We start from the raw sequence: 13,019 nt of genomic DNA, 5'->3' as shown, positions 1-13,019 counted from the left end.
CTTCTGGTTGTTCAACCTCTTTTCCGAGATGCAAACGTCCGGGAAACAATAGAACATGGTGAGTTGTATTATCATGCTGTACGCGCTCTGCATGGGTAACATGTGCATGTCAGCGTCCTGGAGACTGGACCCGCTGCACCGGGTCCGTCAATACCCCCCTTTGCATCTGACATTGGAGCCTGCATGCTGTCAGAACATGACACCAGATATCTGTTTAAAATCAATACGTTGCACGCCAAATTACACATCCTGTCTCGCATGGGAATGACATCCCAATATGGACAATGTTGTATGAAGTCAACTTTAATGGGTGAATGTAGTTACCATAATGAGCCAGAAACAGGTTAGAGTCATATATTTGATTGTTCTGTGCCTTTATAAGACAGAGATTCCCTATTCTTGCATTTCTTTCCGTACGAAACAAAAATAAGTAAATCCTGGACCTCCTGCTCCGCGGATGGAACACATCCTCCCTTTGCATTGTCCTCACGGCTCTCCGTGGTCTGTGGGACCATGTTGCTGCACTCACATGCATCATCCACTCTGTGCGTCGGCAACACGATGAAGACAAAGGCATCACGCACAAAAACATGCCGCTTTGATGCCCGTATTAAAGTTGAATTGTGAGCGCGTGTGTGCGCGGGAGCTCCGGGAAAACAGTGCGACTCACGGACTATTTTTAATGCATCCATGCTTCAGAAATATTTCAGCTGGTCAGTTATTATTTGCAATATAGGATATATATATATCTATATATATATATATCTATATATATATATATATATATATATATATATATAAATAACATACTAAAGTTAAAGAATTACTTTGTGAGTCCGTGAGGCTGCCCATGCTCATAATTATCTTGTAGCACCCAGTGATTCATTCCCTTGTCAGCTTTCTCAAGCAAGATAGTGAAATGCTCCAGATGCCAAATAAGTGGGCTGAATGAAGAAGAAGAAGAAGAAGAAGAAGAAGAAGAAGAAGAAGAAGAAGAAGAAGAAGAAGAAGAAGAAATGCAACAGATGGAGGGAAGAGGACAGGAGGCCAGAGAGATGGAATCACAAGATGCAGACGAAGAGGAGGTGGAGGAGGGAGGTGTGATATTCCATGTGTTGTTCGTCCACCTCACAGCCTTTATCAGGAAGAGAAGAGCAACACACACACATATACACACACATAAACACTCAAACACGCACACACACCCACACACTCTCGGCTGCTCCCTGGTCGTCACTGGTGCTTTGACAAGCCTCATTCTTATATTCCGAATCATTCAAACATTTTCGAGGGTTAGTTGAATGGTCGGTTCACCCAAATAACAGGATGGTTTTTTGTTTCCTCCATCACATAATTGAGGTGAAATGGATTTACTTGATTTTGCGCTGTGACATTTACAATCAAGCAATATCCCTTCAGTCGAACAAAGTCCCCATACAAACTGATATTTGGCCTTTTATTTATCTTATTATTACTTCTTATTTCATACATGATCAGGAAACTCAAATAGTCTACGAGATACACTGGCATAAAGGCAAAAGGAATACCTAAAAGGTCCATGCATATTAAATTATAAATATTTCACAGCTGTTTTGTCATTGCGTCTTCACTCAGTGCACTTTACACGCTGCCGAGAGATATTTGGTGTCCCACGTTGAGCCTCTGTCACATCAAAATGTGTCCGCACACGTCTGGTAAGTGCTGGAACCAGACCAGTGCTTGGCGGTTCCATCCCAGGCTGTGGCTGCCGGTACCACAGCGGTCTGCGGGGCCGCTCATTGCTTTGACACATTGTGTGTAATTTCAGGGATGAGCAAGCATGAAAACATATGGGTGGAGAGGGCGGCCATATTTTGGCATTCTGTGTATACAGCATTTTCATCCAGGTTGGAGTCTGCAGCACATTGAGAGGATGCCAACTCCCCACAGGCTTGGAACCGGTCTTTTTATTCGCCTCTTTAGAACGCCTCTGTAGTGTCATGTAGATGGAAGCTGCTTTACTGGAGATATGACGCTGAAACACACATTATTTATAGGCTTGAACAATAAGTTAGATTTGCTCTCTAAATCATATTACTGTGTTCTCCTTTGAGGCCAACAGGGGGAAATGTTCTGGTTTCTTGATGGCCCCCCCCCCTAGTTTGGCATGAAGTCGTCAGAAGACAGATTCCTGGTACAGAGATAGAAAACGTATTTAAATCAGCCAATCAGATCTTGTGTAACGCAGCAGTGAGACAGGGCGGGCTCTCACCTCCACCTCAAGCTGGCATCCTGGACTGTGGTCATACACGCGTTGAACAGAGGAGGAAGTGAGGAGACGTGCAGGATAACCCTGGGGTGGGACACATGACTTTGACCCAGGAAACATTTGTTCGTGTCCCGTGTGAAACCAACTCATGTGTGTGACTTTTTAGAACGTCCATTCCTACGTTTTGTAACACGTCCTACTTAACTTGTACATAACTTACAAATATAACTTAAACCACATAACAAAAGAACAATTTCCAGCTCAAATGCTTGTCTTTATCTTATGTGTGGTAGTAAATATTTGTTATATTTATGTTCTGGACTTTTGGTTGGACAAAACAGTTGAAGACATTACCTGCTTTGGCAAACTGTGATGGGCATTTTTCAGTATTTTCTGAAATTTGTTATGCCAACTTCGTAGTCAACACGCTGACATGGAATTGATACTTTCACATCTGCGACAGTTTAAAAAAAAAAGCTTCCAGGGACGTTTTGAGAGAGAGATCATTGAAACACCGCGCTGACTCCACTGGCATCAAACCATTCTCAGTGGATGATTCTCAGACTAAAATAGCAAAACCTGAGCTTGCGAGATGTCATCTGACTTTGTGAGGCTGTGGTGTTTCATGAAATCTTTGAACTCTTGGGACCTCTTCTTGGACCTAAACCCGATGTAATCTGTTCCTCGCCGACTCTCCGTCGCCCTCACACATGAAGATTCCTGAACATTTTCACTCAACGGAAACATACATTCCTCTTTATTTTCCCCTTGTAAACATGGGAGAGAGCAGATGCTCACCCTCTGTTTCACCGGTGCCACAGTTGTTTCTCGATGAGATCAGATTACATCAGGTCGCTGTTTCGTGCTGCAGCGTCTTCAAGGGAAAGCATCTCTCTTTAGGTTGTTGTAACAACACAGACACACTGCTCCCTGCTATCATCCCATCTCATCTGAGCACACCGAGGTCGTCTATGCTTTCTGTGTGAGTTAGCAAGTCCTTTGCTGTCAGGGAGAATTCTCTGAATATATAAAGGTTTCAAAAAATATGTATGCGTTTTGATGTTTATATTGTCAAATAAAATGCCTGCACATGTGCTGTAGATCTCAAGGCAATATTGTGGTGGTCAGTAATGGTGTACATGAAATGCTGCCGTTTTAGATGAAACAGGCAGAGCATGGAACAGGTTTGATAGCAACAGGCTGTGCATCGTTTCCTGTCGACATGATTAGATGGGACTGTTGTCTCCTGCATGTCGTGGCATTGTCCACGTGCTGATGGACCGTTCTGCAGAACAGTCCAGCTCGTCTCCTTTCATCCCCACAATAGAACAGGACCACAATCGCCTTTCGTCTGAGAATCTTTATTGTTTGGTATTCAGCCAAAGAGCAGCCGGCGCTGGTGTTGTTTCATCTCACCTCAGAGATCCTATCAGCACCGGCAGACCTGTAATTTCCCCACTGCGACACGCGATGGCTGCTGGTATCAAAGACCATCACTGCGATTGGGTGTTTGGCCTGTGCATGTGTCCTGTTTGCATTCGTGGTAAACAGGATGTGTGAGTGAGACACAACCTGCAGATGGACTCTCAGTAGCCTTTTAAAAATAATCTATATATATACTGTGTGGTTGATAATAATGAAGCTTATTATATCATACGTATCCAAACGAGTAGCAATGTAATTCATAGGCTGACATAAAAAGAACAAAAGATATATCTGCCTGATGGATCATCGAGGTCTGGGTCGTGGAATTCCTGCTCCTGACTACGTCACTGTCCTGTTGAGACTCCGCCCACTGTTGAGACTCCGCCCACTCCTCCTCCCCACCGCCATCTGCCTGATGGATCGTGGAGGTCTCCATCGTGGAATATGCCTACTATGAACTATTCATACACTCTGTCATATTCATTGAATGTATTTTAACTCTAAATCTGTCCTTCTGTACACATTACATCTATTGCATCTGTCCATCCTGGAGAGGGATCCTCCTCTGTTGCTCTCCTGAAGGTTTCTTCCCTTTTTTCCCCTGAAGGGTTATTTGGGAGTTTTTCCGATGTGAGGTTTTGGGGCAGGGATGTCTATGTGTACAGATTGTAAAGCACTCCGAGACAAATTTGTAATTTGTGAAATTGGGCTATACAAATAAACTGAATTGAATTGAATATGTGGCTACCACACGAACATTTCTACATAAATATATATTTACAAACACCAAATAATGTCTGATTAAAGTAAAAGTAGATTGTGTTGATCGGAACTAGCACGAAGTAACTTTTTCTGTGACTTCCTGTATCCGTCTATCCTCTTTCAGCTGTCCTCCATTGCACAGCCCCCCCCCCCCCCATCACCCCCACCACCCATCTAAACTGTGAGCCTGCTATTAACTGCAGAGCATCAATTAATAAGACCAATGAGCAGAGAGAGCTGATAGCCGAGCGGCGGGCTGAAGCCAGATATTTAATCAGCCAACATGTTGTGCCGATATGTACAATGATTGGAAGAAATGAGGTGTGGAGTTTAGAGTATGGAAGGCAGAAATGAAGTGATTACAGTAAGAGTGCCCACAACGCTCCCTCCCCGACTCCTGACTGCTGGATGTTATGGATGAATAGATTGCAGTGTTGGGGTTGTGACTGAGACGTTCCCCTGGATGCTCCCTGCATGTAAACGCTTCCCCCATCATCAGTTCAAGGCTGTCACTGCATCAGGGCCCTGCAGTCTGGAAGGTCAATTAGCTTTATTAGATTGAAGGATAAAAAGCCAACCTTCTCCGCCATCAACAGGGAAATCATGCCCTCTCTTAGAATTCAGACAGAAATATTCCACAACATATGCACGTGGACACACAATGCCTAATTGAATAAAAGCAACTCATTAAGTTACAATACAGTTGTGATTTCATCAGCCTGGACCATCAGACTAATAAACATCCAAGTCAATTTATATATATATATATATATATATATATATACATACACAAACTTGTAAATCACTATGCTCTGCCTATTTCATCATTTGATTTCATCAGCCTGGACCATCAGTGTAACACCCTGTTCTGTTTCTCCTGTGTTCCGTGTCTCCTATGTCTCCTCTGTGTCTTCTCTGTCTTAATTGTTTAATTCCCTGCACCTGCCCTCAGCCACTCTTGTCTCGTTACTGTCTGATGTCGTACACCTGTTTCCCCCCCTATATAGTGTGTCAGTCTTTCCCTTGTCTGCTGTCGGATTGTCGTCTCTAGTTCTGTGTCTTTTTCCCGTCGTCCTGTCTGTCGTATCTGTGCCTGCCTGCCTGCCTGCCCTGACCGACGATCCTCTGCCTGCCCCTTTTGGACCTTGTTTTTTTGTAAACTGTTTTGCCTCATTAAAGAGTGCTTTTTTGTTATTTATATTGCGTCCAGCCTGTCTCTCTGCGCCTGAGCCTCACCCCGTCACAAAGACCTGACAATCAGACGAATAAACACCCAAGTCAATTTAATTTATTTATATATATATATATACACAAACTTGTAAATCACTATTTTCTGCCTATTTCACCTGTCTTTGCTCAGTGACTTGGGCCGGCATCTGAGCTCTGCGGCGCGAGAGACGGAGATCGGAGTCGTGTTAACGCGACACGTAGAGACAGAATGACACGCTGCTGGTTCGAGACAACCAACAACAGACGGATTGGAAGCTCATTCTGCGCATGCGTTAAATGCGTTAAAAAAACAAAACTAATTAATCCTGTAATTTAATTAACTGAGATAACGCGTTATTTTTCACAGCACTAGTAATAATATATAATTGTATGTCTCTTAGGTCCCTCCAGTTGATCCAGAATGCTGCAGCTCGTGTTCTCACTAAAACTAAGAAAAGAGATCACATCACTCCTGCACTAGCTGCTCTGCACTGGCTCCCTGAACAATCAAGAATCACTTTTAAAAGTCTTCTCCTCACCTACAAAGCCTTGATTGGTGACGCACCATCATATCTTAAGGAGCTTGTAGTACCATATTGCCCCACTAGAGAGCTGCGCTCACTAAATGCGGGACTACTTGTGGTTCCTAGAGTCTTAAAAATTCAGATGGGAGCCAGAGCCTTTAGTTATCAAGCTCCTCTTTTATGGAACCAGCTTCCACTTTCAGTTCTGGAGGCAGACACAGTCACACTTAAGACTTTCCTCTTCGATAGAGCTTATAGTTAGGGCTGAATCAGGTGTGTCTGGTCCAGCCCCTATATATGCTGCTATAGACTTAAAGGCTGCTGGGGGACATTTTAGGATACACTAAGCTCCTGTATCCTCTTCTTTCTCGACAATTGGATACATTTTCATCTCTCCATCACACATTACTAACTCTGCTTCCTCCCCGGAGTCCTTGTGACTTCACGTCTCATAGGGTCCATTGGACCTGGCTGGGTCTGATGCCTCCTGCTATGGTCCTGCTGATACAGTTGTTGGGTAAAACTGCTATGTTCAAGGTCAAGAATTTCCTTTGGAGCTTCACTTCAAAGTGATAACTTGAAACCTCTGGAAAAAGCAAATTATAAGTGGACTTTGATTTGGAATTGTTTTTTGTCAAGAACAAGTTTGAAGCCTTAGTTTCTCATACTTTTCAAATAGTGTTGATTAGATTAATGCTAGTGCACATTTAAACATGCTGTAAATGTGTCATATCTTGGCAATACTGGCATGTATTTACTCCAACACTATGCACAGCAGTAATATCTGTGGCTCACCAACATTTAATTTGAGCAGTGAGATAAACTCCTCATTGCACAACATAATCTCTATTCGAGAGCTTCTTCTGGAGCTCATTGGTTTTCCTCATCGTATCTTCCCCAATGGGTCACTAACAGCTGAGCAAAGACTGCTAGATGGTTTAATTGTCTTAAAAACGCTATTAAGGGCTCTTTGAGCTAAGTTTAGTTGTTGTCAATACCACTGTTTCCAGGGTCAAGATTTTTTATTTATTTCTTGATAGGGACACTGATATCCTTAAATACCCCGCAGTACGGTATTATTTTGGGCAATATCACCTCATCCTCCACGTCAAATGAATCTGACCATTCAGATCATTCTTTTTGACTGTGGCACTACACGCTAAAACTGCACAGCCAATTTAATGATTTATTGGCCAATAATTGTTGCAATATGTTGCACAACTTTTCTTATAAACATTTCATACATACATTGTTGTTAGTATACTGTCGTTTACCTGTATTCTGAATAGAATAGGCTTTAATATTTAGACGGGCATTGTTGTTCGATGCAACAGACTTTAAGTGTGAAATACGAACACCGTGCAGTTATTTGCACTTGGTCATCTGGCTCAATCTTCCACATCAGGGCTGCAGTCCAACCCGAACAGAGCTGCTGGAGCCGTGTGCTGGCACTCTGCAGAGAAGCACACGCTGTGACAATCACACATGGCCACCAGCAGCTCAAGAGGGAGTCAGTTATCAAAATATACCAATATGGCATTCACTATTTATATTTGTCCTATTTTTGGTCAGATACTGTTGACCCTTATTACACACAATATATCCTTGTTATTATTTGCTGTATCAAATACATAATACCGCACTGAGTGATGCATCTACTATTGATTTATGAAACAGGTAATGTATTGCTGATATTCATTCTGAATGAATGCTTGTTCATGCAGGTTATTTACTGTTGTCCTCGGAGCGTTCAGGCCACCATGACACAAGGAAACTCAATGAATGAACAACTTGAATGGGTCAGGTCAGAAATAAGGCTTGACTCCCACCAACCAGGGTTGAAGAGTAGAAGAGTAGAATAACCAACATGTTTTTGATGAATTCTATTTAGTTCCAATGAGTGAAGTAAAATGTGGTTTAGGTTTAAGGAGAGCAGATTCTTTTGAACTCTAACATGTTAAATGAAGGGTTTACTTCGACCTAACCAGAGTTGGTGCTTGTTGAAACAGTGGAAAGAGTTATGAGAGATAGCTTTGTAGAGGTTTAGTTGGATTCTGTCACGCTTGAAAGAATTCTGGTAAAACTGCTGCATCTTAATGGAGTGTTGTGGCTTTGAGGCGAGCGTTGCAATTGTGTTTCTTACATTGATGTATTATAATAATTGTACACACTTTTCATGGACCTACATGTTTGTAATCTCTCTATAATGTTTTGAATAATGCAATATCAATATTCTAAAAATAGAAGTACACTGAAATATTTTAACTTCAGACTTTCCCAATATATGCTCTCCGAACGCTAGGAAGGAGTCTTGCCTAGCCTGTGTAGGAGCCAACTTTTAAGGATCCTTCCTACCAAGGAATCATAGTTGACTTTGAGAAACACCCTGGATGCTTTTAGCAGGACTCTCCCGCTGCATCAGAATGAAACGCATTGAAATACAACATAAGACAGACATCATGCAGTACTTCAGCGATTATCTCATTAGCTGCAATACATGCTTCTCTTTGTCATATGAGAAATATTTCAACTGGAGCATAATCCAGTCACTCAAAGGGCCACAATCCATTTTCAATGACTTGTTATGTAATAAGGTTTGCTATTCATGACTGCACAGTGCAGAGCCAGCGGGAGCAATATTAAATCTGTAACGGTGAATGTCTTTAATGGGGCTTTTAATGCTGCGTCCCTCAACAGAGCAGTAAGACTGGCCAGTTACAGAGCACAGAGGACGGAGGGCTCCAGCAGGCCTGGACATGGCCACCTGATTGAAACCAAAGTCAATGACTGTGTTATTAAAAACAAACGAAACGCAATGTTCATGCCGTTTCTTTTCTGGATAGATAATCGAGAAAGTTTAATTCCACAATTGTATTAATGTCGGGAGGAGGAGGAGGAGGGGGGGGGGGGTAATCTGGAGCTAATTTGAATAACTAAAATATTAAAAGTTAACGAGCACATCTGAAGATATCACATTTCTCTCCCAGGTGTGTTTCATTTCCTGTAGTCATTGAAGCCGTACTTTCTGACACTGGGTTTATTTTTTTATTTTACACGAGAAACAGAACGAAGCAGCTTCAGAAATATTGACCAGACTGTCTCTGACTCAACAACCCCTCAAAGACATTCAGGCAGGTTAGACACAGGATGACCCAATCAAACACTCACTCTACCACCGCACCAAAGTTCAATTCAATTCACTTTATTTGATATCGCTCAATATCACAAATTACGAATTTGCCTGAGTGGGTTTTACAATCTGTACACATACGACATCCCTGTCCCAGGACCTCACATTGGATCAGGAAAAACTCCCATAAAATCGAAAAAACCCTTTCACAGGGAAAAAAGTGAAGAAACCTTCAGGACAGCAACAGAGGAGGATCCCTCTCCAGGATGGACAGAAGCCATAGCTGTCATGTGTACAGAAGGAAGCATTAAAGAGTTATATAAACACATTCAAACTTTAAAGTGTGTTCTCAAATGTAACACTTTAAAGTTTTAAATAAATATTTGTAGAATACTTTTAGATCCACATGAACCAAAGCGACAAAAAAAAAAAAACTTTTCCATCACTGGTTTGCCTTTTCAACCCGTTATTTCCTTCTCCCAAAAGACTGGTGAAAACACCAGTAACAGGAGTTGAGTTTTCATTCAAATAGAAGTATGACTGGTGTCCATGCCAAATTAATCGGAGCACACAAGGCCAGATTGTCTCCTAAATTACCATAAGACCAGCGGCTGATAAGCAATGCAGCATTTAAAAGGCAAATTTTTAAAGTCTGGCATCTGGCGCAGCACTCACTCCACATAAAACGCACCGGGGCTAATTACGCCTGTGTGATCCTTCTTTTTGAAGTGATATTCACAATATGAGACTTTTTGGTAATGGATTTAAATTGTGATTAAATCAATAAAGATATCTTGATACACAATAACGTTGTCTAAGTTTATAATAACAAACAAAGACAAACAAAAATGTCTCAAAGTCTTATTTTGCGTCCTTAATAAAATTAGAAAATGTTCAGTACTTTTCATTTCTTAACTATTTAATTCCCTCAAGAGTATATGTGGCTATTTTATATAGACTATTTTTTATTTTTCGATTGAACTATCAGAAAACATGCTATATTGTGATTTATATTTGCTATTGAGGTATAGAATGATGATTGGCCCCTCCTTGGTCCTTCCTCTTGCATAATGGTCCGGACGGACTCCTGCCTCCTGACATGGCCTTGCTGATGCTCCTCGTTCACGGATCGTGGTCCATGCCTACTAATTATTCATACATTACTGTTGTATTCATTGAACGTGTTGTAACTCTGTAACACTGTTCATTCTGTACACATGACATCTATCTCCTGAAGGATACTTCCCTTGCTTCCCCTAAAGGGGTTTGTTTTCTTTTGGGGGGGGGAGTTGTTCCTGATCCGATGTGAGTTCCTGGGACAGGGATGTCATATGTGTACAGATTGTAAAGCCCTCTAAGGGGAGTTTTTAATATGTGATTTAGGGCTAAACAAAATAAACTGAATTTAATCTAATTTAATATGATTGAAAGTTACTTGGGAGGTTCGCTTGTGGTAGTAAGACTCAACTGTTTTTCCAACCAGCCATAATGAGCATAACCCCACTACATCCCCAAAGTTACCTTTCGCTAACTACAAAAGATTATTACATGAGTAAGCTCATAACTTTTATTGTCACATGTGGAAGTCTCCAACTATCTAGATATTATGTATAAAAAAAAAACACGTGTTTCTCTCTCATCTGTAATGTCAGCACTTTGCTGATATGGTGCATCGTGTTTTCTCGCTGCTCAGCACCCGTTTGAGGCGCTTCAGCTGCAGGACAGAGCAGGTCCGATTGCTCATGAAGGGATCTGGCCGTGGCCTTCGGGGAGGGGGGGGAGGGGGGGGGGGTTGAACAGCAGGCATTGTCAGTGGTGAATGGATCTGAAAAGGCTTGGGCCGAGACGGGCTCACAGCTGCCTGATTTATGGCTGGCGATGCAACAAACAGTTAGCCATGTTACCGTCAGGCATATAAGCACTTTCATGGCCACAATTCAAGTTTATTTGGGCTATAAATTCAGAGAGATATGGAACAAAAAGAGCATGTGGATTTATGACAGGGGGGGGTGTTGTTCGGGAGCTGCCAGGAGGAAGCTGTGTTTTAATACCCTGTGGACAAGGATGAACGGTCATCCCGCTCTCTTATCTCTTGCTTTTTGTCCAGCGCTGCAACCAAATAAATATTCTGGGCCCACCATACAGCAGAGAACAAAAGTATTCCTACATCTACATCTAAATTAAGCCCAACATGATCATTTTAAAGCTGATATCAATATGTCATGACCGTCCCGAAAAACAATTGTAACCGGCCGTTTAAGTTCATTTAAACAGTCACAAAACCAACATTGTGTTTCTATACACTAGTATTATCATCTATAGTTGGTATTTTATAGTGCTATGATAAAAACACTGTAGCAGGTCTCACGCCTGGAAATACATTTTTATTTTTATTTTGCTCCATACAAACAAAAAGATTTAAAACAAAACTCAAAATGTGTAAAAAAGAAGAGTTCCTCAAAGTGTACTTGTGTTGCATTTGAATTAAATACTTATTTTAAGCCCAACCTCAGTAGGGGTTATTAAGAGAGTTCACTATGTTAACCACATGTTTACATGTTAACTAGAGCAGCATCATAGTCTGATTCGCTAGGCTACCCAGTGTGTTAGCAAGGGCCAACTGACCAGGAGTCATGTGTGTGAGCTGGAGGAGAACATTAGCGGCAAGAATCGCCATTCCAGCTGGGGATTGGAGCACCTCTTGCATCTCTGAAGCCTGAAATTCACTTCTCAATACATATGAATACCTTTAATTAACTCAACTAATATATACGGTTTGTCTAATTTTTTTTCTTCTTTTCTTACTTTTTCGACACATACTCATTAAACTAGTTGTTTGTCTGTGTCGTGAGTTAGTGACAGAGGGGTAGAAAACAATGAGGGAGGTTGAGCGAATGTCCTCCGTTTAGTCTCATGCATATAGAAGTATATTCTTCATGTGTTAAAGCTGCATTCTCTCTACTGACCACCAAGAGGTGACTCCTCTGGTTGTATAGAAGTATATTCTTCATGTGTTAAAGCTGCATTCTCTCTCCTGACCACCAGGAGTCGACTAAACTGGTTGTATAGAAGTCTATGAGAAAATGACTACTTATTTCCTCAGTAAACATTGTAAACATGAGTTTATGGTCTCAATCTCTAGTTTCAAGCTTTAATACAGCATGATGTGTACTAAGTAAATTATGGTTCATTTAGAGTCAAATAAACCAAAATGTAGAGAATGCTTTTTGGCAAGGCTTCAAGGTGATTGACAGGTTGCTGCCGCTCCCAGAGATGTCTCTATTCAATTCAGTTTATTTTGTATAGCCCAATATCACAAATTACAAATTTGCCTCAGAGGGCTTTACAATCTGTACACATACGACATCCCTGTCCCAGGACCTCACATCGGATCAGGAAAAACTCCCAAGAAACAGAAAATTCTAGGTCACTCCTCAACATTTCAAATATGTTCCCTTTTGTTAATTGGCTGTAACAAATACCAACATGGCGACAGTCGTAATCCAAGTTGGCGACAGTGAAATAACGGAACTCAAGGCTTCATAAAAGCAGTCCACAAACCAATGGGTGACGTCACCATGACGATAACCAGTCTCACTATGTTGACCAGGAGTCATTACCGAGCTGCTGAGCAGATAGAGATCATTATTGTTACAGGTCAATGACAGCATCTACGCTGTGACGTCGGTTTGGAATGAGTGATGACAGGGCAAAGTTAGAC

Source organism: Pseudoliparis swirei, chromosome 5 (genome assembly GCF_029220125.1).
Source record: "Pseudoliparis swirei isolate HS2019 ecotype Mariana Trench chromosome 5, NWPU_hadal_v1, whole genome shotgun sequence".
Lineage (NCBI taxonomy): Eukaryota > Metazoa > Chordata > Actinopteri > Perciformes > Liparidae > Pseudoliparis > Pseudoliparis swirei.
This window is presented reverse-complemented; position numbering follows the sequence as displayed.